The sequence below is a fragment of the Vulpes lagopus genome, chromosome 2 (genome assembly GCF_018345385.1).
Source record: "Vulpes lagopus strain Blue_001 chromosome 2, ASM1834538v1, whole genome shotgun sequence".
Taxonomy (NCBI): Eukaryota; Metazoa; Chordata; class Mammalia; order Carnivora; family Canidae; genus Vulpes; species Vulpes lagopus.
Window position 1 is genome coordinate 158,774,611 of NC_054825.1, and position 6,581 is coordinate 158,781,191.

Here is a 6,581-nt window from a genome sequence, read left to right on the forward strand (position 1 = left end):
AAATAAAAGCAAAATGAAGCTCAAGGCTCTTCCATCTTGGGGGCTTGGTAGGAAGAGGAGGAGAGAGCCTTTCTGCTAGAAGCTGTGGACTAGTCTTTCCTTCTTGACCCTCCAGCCACGACATGTGGGTCAAGACTCAGGGACATTGGGGTAGGGACAGTCCCACAGGATGGATGTGCCTCATGCTCTGTGGCCTGGAGGGTGAGCCACATTTAGCATTCCTGGTGGGTCAGGGTCCCAGGCAGGGAGGGAGGATGTGTCTTGCCCTGGGACTGCCTCCAATTCCCCTGAGATGTGCGTAGTGGGGTGAACTCCAGGAGGCCCTGGTGAGCCCCTCATGGTGAGACGAGAGATCCCCTGTGGGCCACATGGGGCAGAAGCAGGTGTCCACACACATCCACTGAACCCCTGGGATAAAAGGGACATTGAGATGACCAGAAGGGTCCCCCGGTCCCTAGGGAGCAGAGAAAGGCTGGACCCTGTGACCCCTGGGCATAGACATTAGCTGGGCCTCCAGCAAACCCCACAGACCCCAGTCAGCTCAGATCCAGAGATCAGCAGGAGGATGCAGAGCATCTGCTCCCTCCACCTGGGACACCATCCAGGGAACAAGCATGGAGGTGGGCAAAAGATATGATATAGGAGTATTTGCAATACAATGATTGGGAAGGACTGTGTGTGTGTGTAAGTGTGTGTGTGTGTGTATGTGTGTGTGTTCCCTGCTTTAGTGAGGGCAGCTCCTGAGTGAGACCAAATCACTGAGGGACAATGACATTTTATTTTTTTCTGCTGAACTGCACTGCATCCTGCTCTGCCACACACAAACACACACACACACACACATGTGCACACACATATGCAAGCACACAAGTGCACACACACACATCCCCTAACACACCCATGGTACGTACACTGACACGCAGTACTCTGTAATTTCTCCAGGTTGGAATTTCCTAACGAACACCTTTGATGAAATAAAGCAGCATCTGTGCTATTGTTACAAAGTGCTCCACAGTTTTCCGCATATATATCTATTTTTCTTTCCAGCATGGGTAATAATCTGGAGGCCCTCCTCCAACTGCTTTGTCACTTAAACCCAGCAGACGCATGCTTGCACACGTCAGCTTCCACAGCACCCTCTCATGGCACAGAACACAGCGCTGTGACTAGGGGAGGTGCTCCAGAGCCCCATCCCTGATGATGATGCTATGAGTCTGTGTCATGTTTTTTAAATATCTTATTTTTAAGTAATATCCATGCCTAATGTGGGGCCTGAATTATAACCCCGAGATCAGGAGTCACATGCTCTACTGACTGAGGCACCAGGCCACCTAGAATGGGATGTTTGACCGCAGGAAAGTCCTCCTGTCCTACATCTTCTTCCTGCCCTGCAGCCCCGTCAGTGCCCCCTAACCAGAGCCTAACCTGACCAGCTGGGAGGCAGGGGTGAGTGTGCAGAGCACAGCCCAGAGGCACAGGATGCAGAGGGGTGCAGAGACGAGAGCATCGTACCTGAGCAGGAGCCACCAGACTGGAGGGCATGAGGAAGACCTGGCCTGAGTGTTCTTCTGATGTGCCACCTGCTTCTCTGTGCGCCCTCTGCCCCCCAGAATGACATGAAGTCATCGGAAAATTTCAGATCCCCTTTTGCATTTGGGAAATGTATAGTTTGAGAATAGTCAGCCTGTTGGGACCAGAAGCAGAGCCGGAAACGTCCACCTTCTGTGTCCCACACCATCTGTGGGCAGCTCTCTCTGTAATGAGATATCTGTGTCATATCTGTCATACGTGTGTGCATATCTACCATCATGTGTCCCTAGGTATCCGTTTATGCATCTGCTCATCCCCCGTGGATGCATCTGTCATTCTCCACCGTCCCATCATCTCCCTCTGTGCATTTGCCTATTTGTTACCTGCTACCCATCATCCTTATATTTGTATCCATATACATGTACGTACGTATGTACCATCCACGACTTTATCATTATCATCCGTCTATCTCTTCTCTATCTATCATTTCTCTGTCTCTATAATGACCACTTAATACTAGGTGGGTTCCATGTGGGCACGGGTTCCGCCTGGTTATGTAATACCTCACTAGAAATGCCTTCCAGAAACCAAGGCCTCTCTATGATCCAATGGAGGAAGGTAGAGTTGAGCCTGAGCCCCCGCCCACTTCCTTCCTGTGAGACCACAGACAGGACCCTCCACTCTCCTTTCCTGCTCACTGCCTGACCCACAGGGCCTGTCCTGCCACCCCAGAACGAGGACAGCACGGACCTGGACAGGCTGGCCATGTCCCTCAATCCCACCTGTGTCCTGGGTCTTGGTGAGGAGGGAAGGTGGGGAGCGGTGGGGGGAGACTCCAGTGGGGACCAGGCTTCTCTCAGGTAGCCCCTCTGGGGACCTGCGGGTCCCATGGGAGGACTCTCCCTGCAGGTCCCATGGGAGGACTCTCCCTGCAGGTCATGAGGCTCTGTGCCTGGGGCCTAAGCCAAAAGTACAGGGACCAGAGCCTCTGACGTGTGTCCCAGAGGTTGGGATGGGGCGGGTCAGACATGAACAAGGCCATGAAGGGGGATGGTGACTGCTTGGAGTCACCTGGGAATGGTCCTGAACTGGCTACAGGGGAGGGACTACGTCAGGGAGTTCACGTGGCTGAGGGGAGGTTTGCAGGCCCTCAGCACACTGACCCCCTGGAAGGAGCTGGGCAGCTTGTTTCTCACTGGGGCTTCTCCTGCAGTGCTCTGCCTGGGCCATGTGATCCCCACCCAGGAGGGTGAGTCCTCTGCACCTGCTTCCTGTCCCTCTCACCCCAGGGCAGCCCTGCACGGGAGTCCTGTTCCTTCTGGGAGGGACCCAGACTCTGAGGGTCTCTTTTTTTTTATGATAATAAAGCAGCATAGTGTTTTATTTTTACACAATCATTGTTCAGTAAATGCTGTTACGTCGTGAAATATTACACTTCAATCTCCTTTTCAATAGCGAGGTCTTCTAAGGAAATGACCTGGAGCCTTCCACATTTATCAGATGCCTTTTCATTATTCTTTTCCATTTTTGCAATTCTGGATCCAAACTGCATGGCCCGTTTTGGCAGAAGAGCACAGGTTGTTAAGCCAAGAGGAGAGGAGAGCCCCCCAACAGCCCCTGCAAACACCTGCAAATCCCTGAAGAGCTTCCAGCTGCTCAAGTCCCACAGAGACCGTGGACCCAGACTCTCATCCCCTTGAATTGACCCCTCACTCCCCTCTCCTGGGAGCCACTGGCCAGAACCAGAGAACACAGTTGTCCTGGATTCTCGGAGCTCAAAGCCCTGTGGGTCCTGCCCTCATGTCTCAGGTCAGCCTGCACCTCCTGTGGGCTCCATCCATGCTAGACTCCTCCACCGTCAAAGTCCTGGTATCTCCACTGTCCCCCCCCATCCCCACACTCCCCACACTCCCCACCATCCCACCTGTCCCCACCGTGCCCACTGTCCCACCTGTCCCCACCATCCCCATCATCCCCACTGTCCCTCCTGTCCCCACCATCCTCACTGTCCCCATCATCCCACTGTCCCCATACTCCCCACACTTGCACCGTCACCACCATCCCCACTGTCCCCACTGTCCCACCTGTCCCCACCATCCTACTTATCCCCACCATCCCCACTGTCATCACCATCCCCACACTCCCAACCATCCCCACCTGTCTCCACCATCCACACCGTCCCACCTGTCCCCACCATCCCCACAGTTCCCACCATCCCCACACTCCACACCGTCCCATCTGTCCCCACAGTCCTCAGCGATCCCACCATCCTCACAGTCCCCACCATTCCCACCATCCCACCTGTCCCCACAGTCCCCACTGTTTCACCTGTCCCCACTGTCCACACCGTCCCTGCTGTCCCTGCCTCTCCAGCAGCGTGGGGGCCCTGCAGGGGCTGCTGCACTTCCACTTCTCTTGTCTCTCCGGCCAGGCTCTGCCCATCCTCCACTCTCTCCCTGCAGGTGGGTTTAGAGAACACCCATAGGATGGTTTTACCTCCCAGCCACGCCCTTCCAGACTGAATCAAGGTGTAGGGGATCCCCCATATCAAAGTCTTTCATGACCACATCTATCTCTAGTCTGCCCTGCTCTGCCCAACTCTCTTATCTCCAGACCCTTCGTTCTCTTTCTGTCTTTCAGACATGCCACACTAACCCTGCGGACAGTACCCTCTCCCATGCAGGGTCTCCACCTCCAGCACCCGGCTCCCTTACCTGCCACGAGGTAATTTTTGCTCCTCTCTCAAACATCTTGTCCTCATCTGACACTGAGGAAGGGTCTCTTTATAAAGAGTGCAGGGACCTCGCCATAGTTCTGTCGGGCGTCCAGGCCTTTTTCCTTACTCCATGTCACCTCCCCAAACTGCTGCACCCGATAGAGAGTATTTTGGTGGTCTGTTTCTGTCTCACAGAAATGGGTTCTCTGTGGAGTCTGGTAGCAGTCTCGTGGTGCTGTCAGTGGTCTTGCGGTGGCCCCAGCAGGTCACCAGGGCTGCAGGCTCCCTTCTCTGCTCCATAGCTTCAGTGCAGGGCCACCAGCACCAGGGTTACCTTTTGAAGCAAGGTGGCGGCCAGAGCTCCAGCTATTGCATGTGCTTGCAGATTGGAAGTCAGAGAGAGGCAGAAATAAGGAAAAGGCCCTCCAGGCTTAACTGCCACCCTTTAAGCTGCCTTCTCGGGAAATCCACCAACAAGGCTCCTCTGTGTCATTTCACAGACATGGTCACAGGGCTGCACAGAGCAGATCTGGAGTTCTCAGTATTAACCTGTGATGCTCTGTTGAACAGTGACGGAGAGCCCAGATGTTGAGGGCAGGAGCTGTCTGTATGACCTCCCTCCCACCTCCCAGGGAAGGACAGGCTGTCTCCTCAGAACGGACCCTGAGAGCCTGGTCTGCTTCCCTTCTAGGGGTCCTGCCCAGACCCTCCATCTGGGCCGAGCCGGGCTCTGAGATTCCCCGGGGGCAGCCCATGGCCATCGTGTGCCAGGGCCCTGCTGGGGCTGAGACACTCCACCTGGAGAAGGAGGGAAGTGCTCTACTTCGATCTGTGAGCGACCCAGTGCACCAGTGCACAAGACTCAGGCCAGATTCCCCATCCCCGTGGCAAGCAAAGACACTGTCTGATAGCCCGGCGCTATCGCTGCCTCTATTATAAAGACAGCACCTGGTCTGACCGCAGCAAGGAACTGCAGCTGGTGGTGACCGGGGAGAACATCTCACCTCTGCCCTCAGGTTTGCCCCCAGCTCCCTGAACCCTGTTCCCTGCCGCATCCCCTGTTCACAGGCTCCTCTGCCCTCCTGGCCTCTTCAGGCCCTCTACTCCCTCTCTCCCTCTGCACACCTGTCCCTCTGCCTTCCACCTGGTGGTGTTAGGTCCCCGGAGCCCTGGTCTCATCTGGACACACGAATGGCCTGGACGCTCAGTCCCAGCATCGGTCGGGGAGGCACAGAGCTGGGCATGGGGGCTGGGTGGGGAATGGGCTTCCAGAGACTGAGCCCTCTCACTCAGGATGGTGTTAAACTGTCCTTTCCTGGACGGGGCCAGGATCTGTGGGGCCCCAGGGCATGTGTCTTGCTTGCAGGCAGCCGTGGTCTGAGTGGGGCAGGGTGGACTTCCCCCAAGTGCATAGTGCCGAGTGCCGGGGCTCCCCATGTCCTCCCAGCTCCCACACCAACGGAGCTGAGGGGACTCTGGGGACTCTGTGCCAGGCACTGAGGTGGTATGTCCTCCTGATAGGGACATGCACTGCTCCTTTGCCTTGTGGGGGAAGAAATGAGGTCGTGACTGTGAAAGGCCCCCTGGGCCCCGAGTAGGCAGCCCCAGCCTCAGACTGTTGATCACCCATCCCTCCTGTCCCCGCTGAGTCCGCACACTCTGGCCCTAAACCCATGACCTGGGGAGTGAAAGTCAAGGGTGGTGTTGGTCATGAGGAGAAAGCTCAAATGCACCAAGTCAGGCCCAAGCATTCATCATTGCTTTCTGACTCCTAGCAGCCCCCCACCCATGGAAGGGGGTCCCAGACAGCTGAGTCACCTGGGAATGTGCCCAAAGGCATGCTGGGTGGGGTCAGGTCCTGGCACCCAGTCCCAGTGGTCCTGGGGTGGGCTGGGTCTTACCCATCTGTGAGTGACTCTCCTGCCCTTGTGCTTCCAGCAACCCCCTCCCCGAATTACACAAATTACACGGTGGGGAACTGTGTCCCCCTGAGCCTGGCTGGTATGGTCCTGCTGATCCTGGTGGTGATTCTGGCAGAAGCTTGGTACAGCCAGAGCAGGAGCCAACAGGGAGCACAGGGATGGAGTCAGGAGGCCTCCCAAGGGAGCCTCGACCCCAGGGTCTCAGGGGAGACACCCCCAGGGCGCTGAGGTTCAGGCTGGAGCCCAAGGAGACCTGGCACCGCCCTCGGGCTGTGTGCCCTCGGAGCCCATCCTGGGTAGTGAGTGCAGGGGTGCAGCGGCCATGCCTCCTGCCTCTCCAGCGTCTGCCCCTCTGTGTGTCCCAGCTCTGTCTCCAGGTCTGACCTGCACCATCAGGCCAGCCCTCCTGCCCA